The sequence below is a fragment of the Dendrobates tinctorius genome, unplaced genomic scaffold (assembly GCF_039654945.1).
Source record: "Dendrobates tinctorius isolate UK_male_01 unplaced genomic scaffold, ASM3965494v1 ptg000012l, whole genome shotgun sequence".
Taxonomy (NCBI): Eukaryota; Metazoa; Chordata; class Amphibia; order Anura; family Dendrobatidae; genus Dendrobates; species Dendrobates tinctorius.
In genome coordinates this window covers 19,980,834-20,003,450 of record NW_027361680.1, presented here as the reverse complement: position 1 = coordinate 20,003,450, position 22,617 = coordinate 19,980,834, and the positions used below count along the sequence as shown (strand labels likewise).

The 22,617-nt window shown below is 46.5% G+C and overlaps 1 protein-coding gene across 6 annotated transcripts in view; it reads left to right on the top strand.

Moving 5' to 3' along the window:
- ST13 (ST13 Hsp70 interacting protein) overlaps nucleotides 1-22,617 on the top strand; it is a 652,995-nt gene that overhangs the window by 522,370 nt on the left and 108,008 nt on the right. Inside the window, exons 11-13 of one of the 6 annotated variants that reach the window (XR_012226447.1) lie at nucleotides 14,434-14,612; nucleotides 14,692-14,802; nucleotides 14,910-15,325. The exons of 4 other annotated variants lie outside the window; for them this stretch is intronic. The gene's annotated coding sequence lies outside the window, so the exon portion shown is untranslated. Of the gene's footprint in view, nucleotides 1-14,433; nucleotides 14,613-14,691; nucleotides 15,326-22,617 lie in introns of all 6 variants that reach the window. One more of the 6 variants, XR_012226446.1, reaches the window with a different exon arrangement.

The window sequence follows — 22,617 nt, the reverse complement described above, 5'->3', positions numbered from 1 at the left end:
CACCGAGACCCCTGATCATGTGACCCCTGACTCCTCCCCTCCTGTGACTTCATCACAGGTCCTGTGTGCACAGAGCAGCCATATATGTGGTGTGCGGCTTTGCAGGTTGCGGTGGGTCTCTTTGGGAGGGCGAGGATGGGATGCATGGCGGCGTATCAGTGCAGTGCAGGAAAGGCAGGGATAGCCTCCGAGCCCGCAAGGCAATAGAGTAGTAACTGAACCTGCATCTCCGACCCAAGTTCAGTTACTACAACTGCACAATCTGCTGCCCCCTATCTTCAGGGAGGCAGCGGGCTCAACTTGCCTCATGGTAGGTGTGCCCCTGCAAACACCTCAAACGTAGATTCGTCTGTCCATAACACTTTTTTTCTCAAATCTTCCTCTGTCCAATGTCTGTGTTATTTTTCCCATATTAATCTTTTCCTTTTATTAGGCAGTCTCAGATATGTTTTTCTCTTTGCCACTCTGCCCTGAAGGCCAGCATCCCGGAGTCGCCTCTTCACTGTAGATGTTGACACTGGCGTTTTGCTTGTACTATTTAATGAAGCTACCAGTTGAAAACCTATGAGGCGTCGATTTCTCAAACTACAGACTCTAATGTACTTGTCTTGTTGCTTAGTTGTGCATCGGGGCCTCCCACTTCTCTTTCTACTCTGGTTAAATCCTGTTTGTGCTCTCCTCTGAATGGAGTAGTACACACCGTTGTAGGAAATCTTCAGTTTCTTGGCAATTTCTTGCATGGAATAGACTTCATTTCTAAGAACAAGAATAGACTGTCGAGTTTCACATGAAAGTTCTTTTTTTCTGGCCATTTTGAGAGTTTAATGGAACCAACAAATGTAATGCTCAAGATTCTCAACTAGCTCAAAGAAATGTCAGGTTTATAGTTTGTCTAATCAGTCAAACTGTTTTCAGCTGTGGTAACATACTTGCAAAAGGGTTTTCAAGGGTATTCTAACCATCCATTAGCCTTCTTACACAGCAGACACAAAGTTCCTTACGAATACTGGCGTGATGGTTGTTGGAAATGGGCATCTATACACCTATGAAGATATTGCATTACAAACCAGACGTTTGCAGCTAGAATAGTCATTTACCACATTAACAATGTAAGCAAACAGTTCAAGATAAGTACCAAGGTCATAATCAGATAATATATGTAGATGTAACAAGTCCCAATATATTTGGTACAAAAATCATGGACCAAAATATGGACTGATCGCAATGTGGAACACAAAAAACAGACAAAAAATACGATCCTTAAGTCCAAATTTAGTATGAAAAATTTATAAAAAAATCCTTTATTTATATGAAAGCATACAGGTAAAGTTAAAACACCACATAGTGAAAACAGCAAAGAAAGCTTATGACGCTGACAAATCACACTGACACCTCATACATATAATATAGCTTGTCATAAATCACCCCTGTGTTAAGCTCAATATCATAAATCATGCTAGTAGCCTGAGTTACTTCCCAATGTCAGATACCAAAAGATTAATTAGAGTCCGTATCCGCCAGCACATGGATAATCATCTGCACCAGAGGACACCAACATGGCAATAGCGACTCAGATAGAGAAACCGTCCTACCTAATTGGGCGACCAACACCAGGGGGCAAGAGGCATCAGCGTTCAGTGTCCAAGCGTCTCCCCGACGCACGTTTCGGAGCACCTGCTCCTTCAGGGGGCGTGGTTAGGGAGCGCAATGTGCCACATTATATAGCGCACTGTCCGGAAGTTCTGTGAGCGCAGGAGCTGCCCATCAACTCCAGACCGCACCCCTCCTCCAGGCGAACGCCGGAAACATGCGGGCCCCACATGATCCGACGTCACCAGGAAGGGAGGGCACAATCGGAGCGATACACAGCGCGCATGCACAGATACTTGGCGCCATATTGAAAAAGGGCAAATATGTGGGCAAATACATAAAGTGAAATACCATAGATTATATATACAAGGCACATCGGAATAGCGCAAGCCAACATAAGGATCAGCTGGACATTACAACACTAAAAAAACAAAATACAAAAAGAAAATTAAAAAAATGATCAGGCTACGTGACCCACCAGGATTAACACTAGAAAGCAGTGGAATAAACCTGCAAATAACAATATACACAACAGGAGGTACGCATATATAAACAAAAGTGTATCTATGCATAACTCTCCCTAACGAAATTATAGCACATATTGCTATGGTGTCGAGATATATATCTATATATATCTAATATATAAAGCTCAAAGTGTGTATGTATGTGTGTATGTGTGTATGTCCGGATAGGCATCCGCACAGTCGCAGCTACAGCCACAAAATTTGGCACAGTCGCACGTCTGGACCCCGAGAGCGTCCTAAGCTATGTTGTGAGGCGAAATTTTAACCCTGCGCGTTCCAATTCACCAAACAATTTTGCCCCTATCTACATACTGGGGGAAAAAGTGTGTGCGTGTGAAACCCCGCCCCTCATTGTGATGTCATAATGCCCCTATTTGCATACTGGGGAAGCAGTGTGTGCCTATCAAGCCCCACTCCTCATTATGATGTCACAACGGTTGCCATGGCGACGCTGATGTCATCAGTTCGCAAGCCCCGCCGCCGCTCATTATGATGTCATAATGGTTGACTATGGGATGGAGGATGTGTGATGGGTATATGGGCACTGGACTATGGGATGGAGGATATGTATGATGGGTATATGGGCACGGGCCTATGGGATGGCGGATATGTATATTGGCACGGGACTATGGGATGGAGAATATGTATGATGGGTATATGGGCATGGGACTATGGGATGGAGGATGTGTGATGGGTATATGGGCACTGGACTATGGGATGGAGGATGTGTATGATGGGTATATGGGCACTCGACTATGGGATGGCGAATATGTATGATGGGTGTATGGGCACGGGACTATGGGATGGAGGATGTGTGATGGGTATATGGGCACGGGACTATGGGATGGCGGATATGTATGATGGGTATATGGGCACTGGACTATGGGATGGAGGATATGTATGATGGGTATATGGGCACGGGACTATGGGATGGAGGATATGTATGATGGGTATATAGGCACGGGACTATGGGATGAAGGATATGTATGATGGGTATATGGGCATGGGACTATGAGATGAAGGTTGTATATGGACACTCGACTATGGGATGGAGGATATGCATGATGGGTATATGGGCACAGGACTATGGGATGGCGGATATGTATGATGGGTATATGGGCACGGGAATATGGGATGGAGGATATGTATGATGGGTATATAGGCATGGGACTATGGGATAGAGAATATGTATGATGGGTATATGGGCATGGGACTATGGGATGGAGAATATGTATGATGGGTATATGGGCATGGGACTATGGGATGGAGGATATGTATGATGGGCATATGGGCGCGGGCCTATGGGATGGAGGATATGTATGATGAGTATATGGGCACGGGACTATGGGATGGAGAATATGTATGATGGGTATATGGGCATGGGACTATGGGATGGAGAATATGTATGATGGGTATATGGGCATGGGACTATGGGATCGAGGATATGTATGATGGGCATATGGGCGCGGGCCTATGGGATGGAGGATATGTATGATGGGTATATGGGCATGGGACTATGGGATGGAGAATATGTATGATGGGTATATGGGCATGGGACTATGGGATCGAGGATATGTATGATGGGCATATGGGCGCGGGCCTATGGGATGGAGGATATGTATGATGAGTATATGGGCACGGGACTATGGGATGGAGGATAATTAAAATTTTCTATAACCATCACTGTGAATATATATATATATATATATCACTGTGAATGTATATATATCCTCCATCCCATAGTCCCATGCCTATATACCCATCATACATATTCTCCATCCCATAGTCCCATGCCCATATACCCATCATACATATCCTCCATCCCATAGTCGAGTGCTCATATACCCATCACACATCCTCCATCCCATAGTACCATGCTCATATACCCATCATACATATTCTCCATCCCATAGTCCCATGCCCATATACCCATCATACATATTCTCCATCCCATAGTCGAGTGCCCATATACCCATCACACATATCCTCCATTCCATAGTCCCGTGCCCATATACCCATCATATATATCCGCCATCTCATAGTCCCGTGCCCATATACCCATCATACATATCCTCCATTCCATAGTCCCGTGCCCATATACCCATCATATATATCCGCCATCTCATAGTCCCGTGCCCATATACCCATCATACATATCCTCCATCCTATAGTCCAGTGCCCATATACCCATCACACATCATCCATCCCATAGTCCCATGCCCATATACATATCCGCCATCCCATAGTCCCGTGCCCATATACCCGTCAAACATATCCTCCATCCCATAGTCCAGTGCCCATATACCCATCACACATCATCCATCCCATAGTCGCGTGCCCATATACATATCCACCATCCCATAGTCCCGTGCCCATATACCTGTCATACATATCCTCCATCCCATAGTCCGGTGCCCATATACTCATCACACATACTCCATTCCATAGTCAACCATTATGACATAATGAGCGGCGGCGGGGCTTGCGACCTTTGATGACATCAGCGTCGCCATGGCAACCGTTGTGACATCATAATGAGGGGCAGGGCTTGATACGCACACACTGCTTCCCCAGTATGTAAATAAGGGCATTATGACATCACAATGAGGGGCGGGGCTTGACGCGCACGCACTTTTTCCCCGAGTATGTAGATAGGGGCAAAATTGATTGGTGAATTGGAACACGCGGGGTTAAAATTTCGCCTCACAACATAGCTTAGGACGCTCTCGGGGTCCAGACGTGCGACTGTGCCAAATTTTGTGGCTGTAGCTGCGACGGTGCGGATGCCTATCCCGGACACACACACCCACACACACACATATACACACATATACACACACACATACATACACACTCTGAGCTTTATATATTAGATATACACTCACTGGCCACTTTATTAGGTACACCTGTCCAACTGTGTGTTAAGACTTAATTTCTAATCAGCCAATCACATGGCGGCAACTCAGTGCATTTAGGCATGTAGACATGGTCAAGACAATCTCCTGCAGTTCAAACCGAGCATCAGTATGGGGAAGAAAGGTGATTTGAGTGCCTTTGAACGTGGCAAGATTGTTGGTGCCAGAAGGGCTGGTCTGAGTATTTCAGAAACTGCTGATCTACTGGGATTTTCACGCACAACCATCTCTAGGGTTTACAGAGAATGGTCCGAAAAAGAAAAAAAATCCAGTGAGCGGCAGTTCTGTGGCCGGAAATGCCTTGTTGATGCCAGAGGTCAGAGGAGAATGGGCATACTGGTTCGAGCTGATAGAAAGGCAACAGTGACTCAAATTGCCACCCGTTACAACCAAGGTAGGCAGAAGAGCATCTCTGAACGCACAGTGCATCGAACTTTGAGGCAGATGGGCTACAGCAGCAGAAGACCACACTGGGTACCACTCCTCTCAGCTAAGAACAGGCATCTGATGGCTACTTTCAGCAGGATAATGCGCCATGTCATAAAGCTCGAATCATCTCAGATTGGTTTCTTGAACATGACAATGAGTTCACTGTACTCAAATGGCCTCCTCAGTCACCAGATCTCAATCCAATAGAGCATCTTTGGGATGTGGTGGAACGGGAGATTCGCATCAGGGATGTGCAGCCGACAAATCTGCGCCAACTGTGTGATGCCATCATGTCAATATGGTCCAAAATCTCTGAGGAATGCTTCCAGCACCTTGTTGAATCTCTGCCACGAAGAATTGAGGCAGTTCTGAAGGCAAAAGGGGGTCCAACCCGTTACTAGCATGGTGTACCTAATAAAGTGGCCAGTGAGTGTATATATCACTGTGAATATATACATCTAATATATAAAGCTATATAACAGCTATAAAGCTGTTCCAGAAGAGAAAGAGAAAATCAGACCAGCACCCTTCATTTATCCTCAACAACTGCTCCCTTTCAGGAACGGACAAATATACCTACCTGGGCCTAGAGATTCACCGATCAGGGAGCTTCAAACAAGTCATAGAGACCCTGAAAGACAAGGCATGCAAAACCTTCTATGCCATCCGAAGGAAACTACCATCTAAAGCCACCAGTGAGGGTTTGGTTAAAAATCTTTGACTCTATCATCGCCCCAATCCTCCTGTATGGCAGCGAAGTCTGGGGTCCTCACACCTACCCAGACTGGTCAAGGTGGGATTCAAGCCCAACAGAAATATTCCACCTGGAATTCTGCAAGCACCTTCTCCAAGTCCATCGGAGCACCTCCAACAGTGCTTGCCGGGCCGAGCTGGGCAAATTCCCACTACACCTAACGGTTCTAAAGAGGGCACTGTCATTCCGGGCTCACCTACGTAGGAGCAATCCAAGCTCCCATCACCATAAAGCCCTGACACATGTAGGGGAAACAGAAAAACCAGGACCCTTGGAACAGCTCACCCAAACCCAACCTGACCAGAACACCAATCACAACAACCTGACAAAAGCCGGAATCAGGAAGATGGTAGACGAAGGCCATGAGAGGTACGTAAGTGACTGGAAGAATGACATCATCAGCTCACAGAAACTGACCATGTACCAGAGTCTACAGACAGACTACAGACTGGCTCCATACCTGGAGAAACTCCTGGACCACAAAGACCGCAAGATCCTGAGCCGGTATAGACTCAGTGCCCACAGTCTGGCCATCGAATCCGGCCGACACAGGCAGAGCTACAAGCCCAGGGAGGAAAGACTGCCAACACTGTGACCAGGAGGCCCTGGAGGATGAGACCCACTTCCTGCTACACTGCTCCAAGTACTCAGCAGCGAGGGACACTCACTTCAGGAGACTCTCACATCTCTTCCTGGATTTTCACCACCATGAAGGAGGAAGAGAAAACATATATCCTGCTGGGGGAAGAAGAGAGAGCAGTGGAGATAGCAGCGCAATATGTGAGCTAATGTCATAGACTGCGAGAAAGAGAACTATGATATGCCATGGACTTCTATGGCCCCCACCCTGGATATGCCCCAACCCCCCATCCACCTTCCCTATGCCATGGACTTCTGTAGCCTCATCCTGGATCTGCCCCCATCCACCTTCCCTATGCCATGGACTTTTATAGCCCCATCCTGGATCTGCCCCATCCACCTTTCCTACAGCCCCTTCCCAACATCCCTACAGTCCCTATCCCTATTCCCTTCTGTACACTTGCTTTGGCAAAACTAATGTGTATTTAGTCCTGCCAATAAAGCTTCTTTGAATCTTGAATCTAAAGCTCAAAGTGTGTATGTATGTGTGTATGTATGTGTGTAAGTCTGGGATAGGCATCCGCACCGTCGCAGCTACAGCCACAAAATTTGGCACAGTCACACGTCTGGACCCCGAGAGCGTCCTAAGCTATGTTGTGAGGCGAAATTTTAACCCCGCACGTTCCAATTCACCAAAAAATTTTGCCCCTATCTACATACTGGGGAAAAAGTGTGTGCGCGTCAAGCCCCGCCCCTCATTGTGATGTCACAATGCCCCTATTTGCATACTGGGGAAGCAGTGTGTGCGTATCAAGCCTCTCCCCTCATTATGATGTCACAATGGTTGCCATGGCGACGCTGATGTCATCAAAGGTTGCAAGCCCTGCCGCCGCTCATTATGATGTCATAATGGTTGACTATGGAATGGAGGATGTGTGATGAGTATATGGGCACCGGACTATGGGATAGAGGATATGTATGATGGGTATATGGGAACGGGACTATGGGATGGCGGATATGTATATGGGCACGGGACTATGGGATGGAGGATGTGTGATGGGTATATGGGCACTGGACTATGGGATAGAGGATATGTTTGACGGGTATATGGGCACGGGACTATGGGATGGCAGATATGTATATGGGCACGGGACTATGGGATGGAGGATGTGTGATGGGTATATGGGCACTGGACTATAGGATGGAGGATATGTATGACGGGTATATGGGCCCGGGACTATGAGATGGCGGATATGTATGATGGGTATATGGGCACGGGACTATGGGATGGAGAATATGTATGATGGGTATATGGGCATGGGACTATGAGATGAAGGATGGGTATATGGGCACTCTACTATGGGATGGCGAATATGTATGATGGGTATATGGGCATGGGACTATGGGATGGAGAATATGTATGATGGGTATATGGGCATGGGACTATGGGATGGAGAATATGTATGATGGGTATATGGGCATGGGACTATGGGATGGAGGATGTGTGATGGGTATATGTGCACTCGACTATGGGATGGAGGATATGTATGATGGGTATATGGGCACGGGCCTATGGGATCGTGGAAATGTATGATGGGTATATGGGCACGGGACTATGGGATGGAGGATAATTATAATTTTCTATAACTAACCACAGTTAGTTACTATGCTCGGGCAGCGCCGGGCTCTTCAGCTAGTATATATATATATATATATATATATATATCACTGTGAATATATATATATATCCTCCATCCCATAGTCCCATGCCCATATACCCATCATACATATTCTCCATCCCATAGTCCCATGCCCATATACCCATCATACATATCCTCCATCCCATAGTCGAGTGCTCATATACCCATCACACATCCTCCATCCCATAGTCCCATGCCCATATACCCATCATACATATTCTCCATCCCATAGTCCCATGCCCATATACCCATCATACATATCCTCCATCCCATAGTCAAGTGCTCATATACCCATCACACATCCTCCATCCCATAGTCCCATGCCCATATACCCATCATACATATTCTCCATCCCATAGTCCCATGCCCATATACCCATCATACATATTCTCCATCCTATAGTCCCATGCCCATATACCCATCATACATATTCGCCATCCCATAGTTGAGTGCCCATATACCCATCACACATCCTTCATCTCATAGTCCCATGCCCATATACCCATCATACAAATCCTCCATCCCGTAGTCCCGTGCCCATATACCCATCATACATATCCACCATCTCATAGTCCCGTGCCCATATACCCGTCATACATCCTCCATCCCATAGTCCAGTGCCCATATACCCATCACACATCCTCCATCCCATAGTCCCGTGCCCATATACATATCCACCATCCCATAGTCCTGTTCCCATATACCCGTCAAACATTTCCTCCATCCCATAGTCAAGTGCCCATATACCCATCATACATATTCTCCATCCCATAGTCCCATGTCCATATACCCATCATACATATTCGCCATCCCATAGTCGAGTGCCCATATACCCATCACACATCCTTCATCTCATAGTCCCATGCCCATATACCCATCATACATATCTTCCATCCCATAGTCCCGTGCCCATATACCCATCATACATATCCACCATCTCATAGTCCCGTGCCCATATACCCGTCATACATCCTCCATCCCATAGTCCAGTGCCCATATACCCATCACACATCCTCCATCCCATAGTCCCGTGCCCATATACATATCCACCATCCCATAGTCCTGTTCCCATATACCCGTCAAACATTTCCTCCATCCCATAGTCAAGTGCCCATATACCCATCATACATATTCTCCATCCCATAGTCCCATGTCCATATACCCATCATACATATTCGCCATCCCATAGTCGAGTGCCCATATACCCATCACACATCCTTCATCTCATAGTCCCATGCCCATATACCCATCATACATATCTTCCATCCCATAGTCCCGTGCCCATATACCCATCATACATATCCGCCATCTCATAGTCCTGTGCCCATATACCCGTCATACATATCCTCCATCCCATAGTCCAGTGCCCATATACCCATCACACATCCTCCATCCCATAGTCCCGTGCCCATATACATATCCGCCATCCCTTAGTCCCGTGCCCATATACCCGTCAAACATATCCTCCATCCCATAGTCCAGTGCCCATATACACATCACACATCCTCCATCCCATAGTCCCGTGCCCATATACATCTCCTCCATCCCATAGTCCAGTGCCCATATACCCATCACACATCCTCCATCCCATAGTCAACCATTATGACATCATAATGAGCGGCGGCAGGGCTTGCAACCTATGACGACATCAGCATCGCCATGGCAACCATTGTGACATCATAATGAGGGGCGGGGCTTGATACGCACACACTGCTTCCCCAGTATGCAAATAGGGGCATTATGACATAATGAGGGGCGGGGCTTGACGCACACACACTTTTTCCCCAGTATGTAGAGAGGGGCAAAATTGTTTGGTGAATTGGAATGCGCGGGGTTAAAATTTCACCTCACAACATAGCTTAGGACGCTCTCAGGGTCCAGACGTGTGACTGTGCCAAATTTTGTGACTGTAGCTGCGACGGTGCGGATGCCTATCCCGGACTTACACACATACATACACACATACATACACACTTTGAGCTTTATATATTAGATTACACTGTGTTCCAAATTATTATGCAAATAATATTTCCTCATATTTTCTCTAAATTACCTATATGAATTGCAGGCATTGTTATTTTCCAGTCATCTAATATTCTAGTATAATTGCAATGTTTTTGAACAAACTGCCTATGAAAACAGTATATTTTTAAAAATAAGAAACACTCAAAATGCATGTTCCAAATTTTTATGCACAGCAGAGTTTTCAACCTTTTTATTTTTATTTTGAACAAAAAAATGGTCAATTGTGAAATACGCATTATCAGCTTATTACAAAATGAAATCAAACAGTTTTCAAGTCAAAACTTTATTCTAGGTGATGTTACATTTGCACATAGGACCCCTTGTTCGAAAGAATCTTCTGAACTCTCTCATCCATGAATTTGTCAGTTTTTGGATGGTTTGTGCTTCAATTGTTTTGCATGTGGACAGAATACCCTCCCAGAGCTGTTGCTTAGATGTGAACTGCCTCCCGCCATCGTAGACTCTCCTTTTGATGATGCTCCAGAGGTTCTCAATGGGGTTTAGTTCAGGGGGAAGATGGTGGCCACACCATAAGTTTGTCTTCTTTTATGCCCATAGCAGCCAGAGATGCAGATGTGTTATTTGCAACATGAGACGGTGCATTATCATGCATGAAAATGATCTTGCTGCGGAAAGCACGGTTCTTCCTCTTGAAGCATGGCAGGAATTGCTATTTTAGAAATTCCACATAGATTATGGAATTCATCTTTACCCCTTCAGGGATCCTAAAGGGGCCAACAATCTCTCTCCCCATGATTCCAGCCCAAAACTTTACTCCACCTCCTCCTTGTTGGCGCCTTAGCCGTGTTTTCATGGGGTTGCCATCAACCAGCCATCCTCCACTCCATCCGTCTGGACCATCGAGCGTTGCACCTCTCTCATCGGTGTACAAAACAGTTTGGAAGTCAGTCTTCATGTATCGATTGGCCCACTGGAGCAGTTTCTGCTTGTGTGCAGTGGATAGAGGTGGTCGACAGGATGGCTTACGCACAGCTGCAAACCTCTGAAGGACCCTGCATCTTGTTGTTCGGGGGACGTTGGAGGCACCAGCAGCTTCAAAAACTTGTCTGTTGCTATGACAACGCATTTTTGCAGCTGCTCTTTTAACCTGATGCAATTGCCTGTTGGAAAGAGTCCTCAATTTTTCCTTATCAGCACACACACGTGTGTGCTGAGAATCTGCTACATACTTCCTGATTGTGCGATGATCACGATGAAGTGTCTTGGCAATGTTGATTGTAGTCATGCCTTGACCTAAATACTCCACAATTTGTTGCTTCTCAGCAGCTGACACATCCTTTTTCTTTCCCATTTTGGCAAAAAATGTAGGCTGCTTAATAATGTGGAACAGCCTTCTTAAGTAGTCTTGCCTTTATTTGGACACACCTGCCAAACTAATTTGCACAGGTATCTGCAATTGCTTTCAGTGATATAAAGAGCCCTGACACACATCACCATCAATGAGTTTAAATGACAAACAAGAAAAATTCTAACCTTATCACTCCTAAACTCTTTTTGCATAATAATTTGGAACACCATTTATATAATATTCAATTCTAAGAAGCTTTATTGGCAGGACCAAATAAACATTAGTTTTGTCAAAGCATGTGTACAGTAGGGAATGGGGACTGTGGAGATAATGGGTGGGGACTGAGGGAACGATTCTTGGGGTACAGGGTGGGGGCTAAGGAAGTTCATGGCATATCATGGTTGCTTTTCTCGCAGCCTATGGCACGCGCTCACATACTGCGCTGCTATCTCCACCACTCTCTTCCCCCAGCAGGATATATGTTTTCTCTTCCTCCTTCATGGAGCTGAAATCTGGGAAGAAATTGGATTGTCTATTGAGATGAGTGTCCCTCACTGCTGAGTGCAGTATAGCAGGAAGTGGGTCTCATACTCCAGGTCACAGTGTAGGTACATGTGTAAAGTATAGCGTGGCACTACTACAGGGTGCACAAGTAGGTTACCCAGACCCAAGTGAATAATAAAGTAACTTGCACTTAACTGAATCATCCTTTTTCAAAATAAGTTTTTATTGTGGCAGTCACAAAAAAAACTTATTTTGAAAAAGGATCATTCAGTTGAGTGCCAAGTTACTTTATTATTCACAGTGTAGGTACAGTCTGTCTTCCTTGGGTTTGTAGCTCTGTGCCAGCAGACCTCGATGGCCAGATTGTGGACACTGAGTCTATATCTGCTCAGGATCTGGCGGTCTCCGGGGTCCGATAGTTTCTCCAAATATAGAGCAAGTCTGTAGAGTCTCTGTAGACTCTGGTACATGGTCCGTTTCTGAGAGCTGCTGATCTTGTTCTTCCAGTCACTTATGTACCTCTCCTGCCCCTCTTTTACTATGTTCCTGATTCTGGCTTTTGTCAGGTTGCTTTGGTTGACTGTTCGGTCAGGTTGGGTTTGGGTGTGCTGTTCCAGGGACCCTGGTTTGTGGGGACCACCTACATGTAGCATGGCTTTGTGGTGATTGGATCTTGGGTTTCTACTCTGTAGGTGAGCCTGGAAGGAGACTCTTCAGGACCGGTAGGTGTAGTGGAAATCTGCCCGGCAGGTGCACCGGTGGTGCTCCGATGGACCTGGAGAAGGCGTTTACAGAATTCCAGGTGGAATATTTCTGTTGGACTGGAATCCCATTTTGACCAATCTGGGCATGTGTGAGGGCCCAGACTTCACTGTTGTACAGGAGGATTGGGGCGATTATGGCAAAGAAAATTTTTAGCCAGACTCTCACTGGCAGCTTCAGATGGTAGTTTCCTTCGGATGGCATAGAAGGTTTTGCAGGCCTTGTCCTTCAGGGTCTCTATGGCTTGTTGGAAGTCCCGACTGGTGAATTTCCAGGCCCAGGTAGGTGTATTTGTCAGTTTCTGTAAGAATGCAGTTGTTTAGAACAAATGGAAGGTGTTGGTTAGATCTTGGCTTTCTACTCTGGAACAACATGATGTTGGTTTTCTTTGCATTGATCGTTAGTGCCAATGTGGAGCTGAATTTCTCCAATATTTTAAGGTTGTCTTAAAGACTTTTCTCAGGTGGTGACAGCAGCAGTAGGTCATGCAGATACAGCAAAAATTTCACCTGGGCATCATGGAGTGTGAGACCTGGTTCCGTGGAAGATTCTAAAGGGGTGGCCAGCTCATTGATGTAGATATTGAAGACATTTGGACTTGGGGTGCAGCCCTGTCTTACTCCGTGGCTCTGCTGGAAATCAGCTGTTCTTGTACCATTCACATTCACGCTGCAGCGGTTCTAGGTGTTGGAGCTTTTGCTGACGTTATAGGTCTTTCCTCCTATTCCGCTCTCTAGCAGTTCCAGTAAAAAGCCCGGGTGCCACACTGAGTCAAAAGCCTTTCTAAAATCCACAAAACCAGCATACAGCTTCCCGTGCTTTGTGTTGTAGACGTGGCTCTGAATGAGGCTCTGCAGAGTGTTGATGTGGTCGGTAGTGCGGTGGTTTGACATGAACCCGGGTTGACATGAACCCAGCTTCACATTTAATGAGGACATTATGCTCAATGAGGAAATTGAGGATCCTTTTGTTCAGGATGCTGTTGGAACAGTTTCCCCAGGTTGCTGCTGACACATATGCCTCTGTAGTTGGCAAGCTCGTATCTGTTCCTACTCTTGTGAATAGGTGAGATGAGGCCTTGACTCTAGGTATGAAGGAAGTAGCCAGCACTCAGCGCAATATTGAACAGTTTAACCATTGCTGCCTGTATTTCCGGTGGGCTGTATTTCTGCATTTCTGGTGGGATTCCATCCAGGCCACTGGCTTTTCTACGCCTTATGGAAGAGATTCTCTCTGTTACTTCTTGTAGTGTGATTGGTGTATCCAGTGGGTTTTGGAAATGTTTGACTTTTTCCTCCAGTGCTTTTAGTTTTTCCGTTATGTTTTTCTGTTCTTGGTTTAGTTCTTCCTTCGGGATGTCTTTTCTCCATTTCATCTCCTGTGCGCCTTCCTGTTATGGTGAGGACAAGACTGGTGCAGTGGCTGTCTCCTAGTGCAGCGGTTTTCCCTTGGTCGTCTCCTGGTGCTGTGGTTGGCTCCTGTTGCTGCCGACTGCTGTGGTGTTGGACTTCTGCCTGTAATGTAAGTATTGTCCTTTTTTTTGGTCTACATTGTTTTTGATCTTTACAAGTCTAATTTTTCTTCTGTTTTTTTTCTGTAGCGTTTCACTTGGCTGCTTCCTGCTCTTCAACTATGTCCTCAACTGAAGAACAGACTTCTTCCCAGGATGGACCGGACAAAGATTATGTAATCACATTCACTTTACTGATTGGTATGTATTGACTGGCAATACTCCACAAGTAAGTATTTGTTTCATCAGAGTTGTAATACAATTTTTTCAGTTTTAATTAAAATTCTTTTTTTCTATTTTATCTATAGGTTTCACAAAGAAAAGAGGCCACACTGGATATAGATAACGAACAAATCATCCATCTAGTGCAAGAGCGAGTACCGTTGTGAGACAGCCGTGACCATCAGCACTCTGACAATGTGGTCATTCGACAGCTCTGGGAACAAGTGGCAACGTCGCTGCTGCTTGGTTGGGACCGTGCCACGCCGCATGCCAGAACAGATTTTGTTAAGTATTGCAATGTAGTCTTAAACAGCATTGAACCTGTGAATGGATGTGCATTGTTTTCTAATTTTTTCAAAATCCGTTGGCGCTCGACGAAGGACCGCTTCAACAAGGACATGAGAGAGGAGCTTCGGGCTTGAAGTGGTTCTGCTGCAAGGTTCAGAAAATACAAGTACCACTGGGACCTTGCCTTTCTGAGGCCAGCGCTTGCTCAGCTAACGTAAATATAGTTTTGTTTTGTTTAGTCAAAAGAAAAATGTTTAATTTTATCCCCCAGCAGCACAACACAAACTTTATTTCTCCTTCGCCTCATTGGAAGACACAGGTACTGTGGGTGTATGCTACTGCCGCCTGGAGGCTGACACTAAGTGAAAAAAAGAGGTTAGCTCCTCCGCCGTATACACCCTCGCCCCGATTGTGGGCGGAAACCAGTTTTTTGCTTAGTGTTCCCCGGGCGGATAGTTAAAATCGAGGCCGCGGCTTCAGCCGGCGCTAGGCGTCTTGTCACAGCAGCCCAGTGGCCTGGGCGGACACCGAAGAAATTTAGGCCCCCGGCTTCAGGCCGAAGCTAGGTTGCAAAAGGAAGTACCACCCCAGGATCCTTTTTTACTTCCTGGGGCCTGCCCGCAGTGCTGGCGCGCAGAATGAAGCGACGCTGAGGACACGGGACACAGGACTTGGCTAAGTGCTGCCTCCTAGCCCCACAGAGAGGCCACGCTAACAGAAGCAAAGAGCGCCCTCCCCCGGCGTTTTTTTTAGCGCGGATGCCTGACAGGTACAGCATGTCAGGAAAACCTAAGACGCATACGTTCTTATAAGCTTCATGCATCTCCTGTCGGTCCACTTTTACGCGGGCGCAGACCAAGCGAGTATGCGAAGCCTGCGAGTCCAAACGCGCTCAGGAGCCCTCCCCTGCGACGGAGCCCAGTGTACCAAGTCCACCGGAATGGGCGTTATCACTGTCGCAATCTATGGCATCACTTATGAGAGTAATAGAGTCCCTTTAGGCCCCAGATAGGGGAAGGGACAGTGGCTCGCCTGTCTTAGAAGTGTCCTCTACCTCACAGGAGCCTGCAGGGGCTGCTCTCAATCCAGGCACACCCGGGGGAAACGAACCCACACGGCATCTCCCAGTCCATCCGGTGCCTTGGCATCCATGAGCTCTGCTTCTCGCTCCCCATCACCAGCAGTCGATAGTGAGCAAGGCTCGGAATACGACTCGGACGAACCCCTTGACCTAGATACGCCGGGTGGTCAGGAAACTGTTGACAGTCTCATAGAAGCTGTCAACCAGACTCTGGGGATTGAGGTTGATTCCACTCTGGCTTTGGGCCATAAGGTGTCATTTAAGCGAGTCAAGCACCCCCATAGAGTATTTTGCACTCACCCTGAATTTGAGGACATAGTTCAACGACACAGAGTACGGCCGGACAGGCGTTTCTCGGGCCAGAAGGCACTCGAGGCGAAGTATCCTTTTGCCTCGGATCTCCTTAAAAAGTGGACGGAATCCCCAACGGTGGATCCACCTGTGTCGCGCTTGGCTACAAAAACTCTAATATCCGTACCTAGTAGTTCTTCTATTAACCCCTTCACTACCAAGGGTGGTTTGCACGTTAACTCCCGGGCCAATTTTTACAATTCTGACCACTGTCCCTATATGAGGTAATAACTCTGAAACGCTCCATGGATCCCGGTGATTCTGACATTGTTTTCTCGTGACATATTGTACTTCATGTTAGTGGTAAAATTTCATTCAAATAACTTGCATTTGTGAAAAAAAAGGAAATTTGGCAAAAATTTTGAAAATTTCGCAATTTTCCAACTTTGAATTTTTATGCCCTTAAATCACAGTGATACGGCACACAAAAAACTTAATAAATAACATTTCCCACATGTTTACTTTACATCAGCACAATTTTGGAACTAAATTTTTTTTTTTGTTAGGAAGTTATAAGGGTTAAAAATTGATCAGCGATTTCTCATTTTTGCAACACCATTTTATTTTTAGGGACCACATCACATTTGAAGCCACTTTGAGGGGTCTATATGATAGAAAATACCCAAAAAAGACACCATTCTAAAAACTGCACCCCTTAAGGTGCTTAAAACCACATTTAAGAAGTTTATTAACCCTTTAGGTGCGTCACAGGAATTTTTTGAATATTTAAAAAAAAAAATGAACATTTAACTTTTTTTCACAAAAAAAATACTTCAGGTTCAATTTTCTTTATTTTACCAAGGGTAACAGGAGAAATTGGACTGCAAAAGTTATTGTGCAATTTGTCTTGAGTACGCTGATACCTGATATGTGGGGGGGGGGAACCACTGTTTCGGCGCATGACAGACCTCAGTAGGGAAGGAGCACCGTTTGACTTTTTCAATGCAAAATTGGCTGGAATTCAGATCGGACGCCATGTCGCGTTTGGAGAGCCCCTGATGTACCAAAACAGTAGAAACCCCCCACAAATGACACCATTTTGGAAACTAGACCCCCCCAAGGAACTTATCTAGATGTGTGGTGAGAACTTTGAACCCACAAGGGCTTCACAGAAGTTTATAACGTACAGCGGTACAATTAAAAATCATATTTTTTCCAAAAAAATGATCTTTTCACCCTCAATTCTTATTTTTCCAAGAGTAACAAGACCCTAAAAGATATTGTGCAATTTGTCCTGAGTGTGCTGATACCCCACATGTGGGGGTAAACCACTATTTGGGCGCATGGCAGAGCTCGGGAGGGAAGCAGCACCATTTGACGTTTTTGGCTGGAATTGAGATCGGACACCATGTCGCGTTTGGAAAGCCCCTGATGTACCAAAACAGTAGAAACCCCCCACAAATGACACCATTTTGGAAACTAGACCCCCCCAAGGAACTTATCTAGATGTGTGGTGAGCACTTTGAACCCCCCAGTGCTTCACAGAAGTTTATAACGCCCGGGCGTGAAAATAACAAAATCGTATTTTTTCCACAAACATCATCTTTTAGTCCCCATTTTTTTATTTTCCCAAGGGTAACAGGAGAAATTGGACCCCAAAAGTTGTTGTCCAATTTGTCCTGAGTACGCTGATACCTCATATGTGGGAGAAAACTACTGTATGGGCACACGTTCGGGGCTCGGAAGGGAAGTAGTGACGTTTTGGAATGCAGACTTTGATGGCATGGTCTGCGGGTGTCATGTTGCTTTTGGAGAGCCCCTGATGTACCTAAACAGTGGAAACCCCCCACAAGTGACCCCATTTTGGAAACTAGACCCCCCACGGAACTTATCTAGATGTGTGGTGAGCACTTTGAACCCCCAAGTGCTTCACAGAAGTTTATAACGCCTGGGCGTGAAAATAAAAAAATCATTTTTTTCCTCCGCAAAAATGATATTTTTGCCCCCAATTTTTTATTTTCCTAAGGGTAACAGGAGAAATTGGACCCCAAAAGTTGTTTTGTAATTTGTCCTGAGTAGGCTGATACCCCATATGTGGGGGTAAAACACTGTTTGGGCGCATGGCAGAGCTTGGAAGGGAAGGAGCACCATTTGACTTTTTCAACGCAGAATTGGCTGGAATTGAGATCAGACGCCATGTTGCCTTTGGAGCGCACCTGATGTGCCCAAACAGTGGAAACCCCCCAATTATAACTCCAACCCTAACCCCAACACACTCCTAACCCTAATCTGAGCCCTAACCCTAGCCCTAACCCTAATGGGAAAATGGAAATAAATACATTTTCTTTTAGTTTTATTATTTTTCCCTAACTAAGGGGGTGATAACGGGGGGTTTGATTTACTATTTATGACGGTTTTTATGTTTGGCGGCTGTCAGACGCTAAAAGACGCTTTCTATTGTAAAAATAGTTTTTGCATCACCACATATTGTGAGCTATAATTTTTCCGTATTTTGACCCACCGAGTCATGTGAGGTCTTATTTTTTGCGGGACGAGGTGACGTTTTCATTGGTACCATTTTCGGGCACGTGACATTTTTTGATCGCTTTTTATTCCGATTTTTGGGACGCAGAATGAACAAAGACCAGCGTTTCATGAATTTCTTTTGGGTGGTGCGTTTACGCCGTTCCGCGTGCGATAAAATTGATAAAGCGGTTTTATTCTTCGGGTCAGTACGGTTACAGCGATACCTCATTTAGGTCATTTTTTTATGTTTTGTCGGTTTTTTGCAATGAAAACAATTTTATATAAAAAATAATTATTTTTGTATCGCTTTATTCTGCGAGCTGTAACGTTTTTATTTTTTTGCGGATGACACTGTATGGTGGCTCGTTTTTTGCGGGACAAGATGACGTTTTCAACAGTACCATGGATATTTATATGCGTCTTTTTGATCGCGCGTTATTGCACTTTTTGTTCGGTGGTATGATAATAAATCATTATTTTTTGCTTCGTTTTTTATTTTTATTTTTTAAGGGGTTCACTAAAGGGGTTAACTAATGGGACAGTTTTATAGGGCGGGTCGCTACAGACGCAGCGATACCAAATATGTATACTTTTATTGTTTTTTTTTTTTATTTTGAAAAAATGGATTTATTGGGGAATTTTTTTTTTTTTTTTTTACTAATTTAGCGATTTTTTTTAAAATTATTTTTAACACTTTTTTTTTTTTTGTTTTTTTACTTTATTACCTTGTCCCAGGTGGGACATCACTGTCCTGTGACAGATCGCTGATCTGTCACATCCCAGATCACTGTGACAGATCAGCAATCTGTCACAGGCAGTTCTGCAGACTTCCTCATGCCTGCGCTTTGCAGGCAGTGAGGAAGTCAGCTCCCTACAGGCCCCCGAAGGCCCCCGTCGCCATCTTGGATCCGGGGGCCTGTAGGGAAAGAGACCCCCGCAGCAGCGCTGCACTTTGCGCTGCCGTGGGGGGCTCAGGGAAGCAAGGAGGGAGCCCCCTCCCTGCCGATGCTTCCCTTTAACCCCCGGTACACCGCGATCGCGTTTGATCACGGTGTACAAGGGGTTAACGTGTCGGGGCGGTCCGTGACCGCCACTGACACATTGTGCCGGGTGTCAGCTGTGATAATCAGCTGACACCCGGCCGCGATCAGCGGCACTCACCACGTGGGCGCCGCTGATCGCTGGGACGTAATATTTCGTCCATGGTAATTAGGTCCAGGGTCATATGGACGGAATATTATGTCCCTTGTAGGTAAGGGGTTAAGGATCCCACTGATCGTCTCATAGAGAACTTGGCTTGCTCAGTGTTTGAGGCATCAGGATCAGCACTCTCTCCCTCGTTCGCAGCAACGTGGGTAGCCAAGGCCATGATTTCTTGGTCAGAATCATTGAATAGAGCCTTGCAAGACCTAGACCTACCAGCTGAAGTATCAGAAATCACAAATCAGATAGCCATGGCGGGGGACTACTTGATCAATGCATCTTTAGATGCGGCCAACTGCGCGGCACTTGCGGCCGAAAATGCAATCTCCATTAGGAGAGCGCTATGGTTAAGGACATGGCGGGCCGATTCAGCCTCAAAAAGTCCTTGACAGCACTACCAGTGTGGCCGCCTTTTCGGAGAGAAGTTAGATCAGCTCATCTCCGACTCCACAGGAGGCAAGAGCGGTTTTCTTCCTCACCAAAAGGTCAAACCGTAGTTTCGTCACCAGTTTCAGGCGCGTTTTCGGGCCTTTCGCAACCCCGGGTGGACTACGGCGGCTAATTCCGCCGCGTCAGGGTGCCCCAACCAGAATAGGGACCGACAGGTCTCATATAGAGCCAACCCATTGGGGAGGATGCGTACTAACCAGTCCAGGTCGAGGGGATCCAGGTCCCAAAGATCTTCAGCCAAATGACTCCGGGTGAGAGAGCTGGTGTCCACAGGGTACAAGATAGAATTTGTCAGGTAGCACCCAAGACGATTTTTTTCTTTCCCGTCTTCCCAAAGTGGATACCCGGGCATAGGCTCTACTAGGAGCCATCGATTCGCTCAGCCACAACGGAGTCATCATTCCAATACCGGAAAACCAGAAGACTCAGGGCTTCTATTCCAATCTGTTTGCAGTCCCTAAAAAGGACGGGACTGTCAGGCCCGTTTTGGATCTAAAGCTCCTGAACAAATTTATCAGGATTAGATATTTCCGGATGGAGTCTCTCCGATCAGTCATATCGGCAATGGGGCAGGGAGAGTACTTGGCCTCTATCGATATCCAGGACGCCTATCTACATTTTCCCTCCTCATCAAAGGTTTCTATGCTTCGCCATCAACTGTCTACATTTTCAGTTTGCAGTGCTACCCTTCGGGCTAGCCACTGCCCCAGAGTGTTCACAAAGGTCATGGCAGTCCCCATGGCCATCCTGCACTCCCGGGGCATAGTCGTATTCCCCTACTTAGACGACCTCTTGGTCAAGGGCCCTTCAAGGCGGGCATGCGAGGAAAGTGTCAGCATCACGCTAGATACTCTTGCCCGCTTAGGGTGGTTGGTCAATGTAAAGAAGTCATCCCTTGTTCCAGCTCAGAGGATTTCCTTTTTAGGGATGATCTTCGACACTTTCCGAGCATTGTTAATTCTCCCTCGAGACAAGGCCTTAGCTCTCCGGCAGAGAGTTCGGATACTTCGCCAACCACTCCCTCACACCATCCGTTTCTGCATGAAGATTCTAGGAAAAATGGTGGCGGCAATGGAAGCGATCCCGTTCGCCCAGTTCCATCTTCGCCCCCTGCAGCACGCCCTCTTGTCATCCTGGGACAAGAATTTGTTCACGCTCGATCACCGATGTCGGTTGTCCTCTCAGGTCAGACAATCACTCGAGTGGTGGACAATCCGTTCCTCCCTTCTCCAGGGGAAACCTTTTAGCCCAGACCAGTGGCTGGTGGTCACAACCGACACCAGCCTCCTCGGCTGGGGAGAGGTTATTCGCCACCATACGACCCAGGGACGGTGGTTGCCGCAGGAGGCACACCTCCCGATCGACTTGTTGGAGATACGGGCCATCTGGCTGACTCTGCAACATTTTCATCACCTTCTAGCAGGCCGCCCCGTCTGGATTCAGTCGGACAATGCCACAGCGGTGGCTTGCATAAATCACCAAGGGGGCACCCACAGGAGGGCAACCATGCGCGAGGTAGAGCTCGTGCTTCACTGGGCCGAGAGGAACCGCACGGTGATATTGACGGTCCACATCCCGGGTGTAGAGAACTGGGCGGCAGATTTCCTCAGCCGGCAGGGGCTTGCGTCCGGGGAATGGTCACTACACCCCAAGGTCTTTCAGCAGATTTGCCAACGGTGGGGAACACTGGATGTAGATCTGATGGCCTCCAGGGTGAACGCCAAGGTGTCTGTATTTGTCGCTCGGTCCCAGGACCCGCAGGCAATTGCTGTGGATGCGCTGCTTCTGCCATGGAATCAGTTTTGCCTCCCATACCTATTTCCCCCATTGCCACTACTTCCGAGGGTCATCAAGAAGATCAAGGCAGAAGGGGTGCCAGTGATTCTGCTGGCCTCGTCGGGCGTGGTACGCAGATCTAGTGCAGCTGCTTGTCGACGTGCCATGGCGACTGCCAG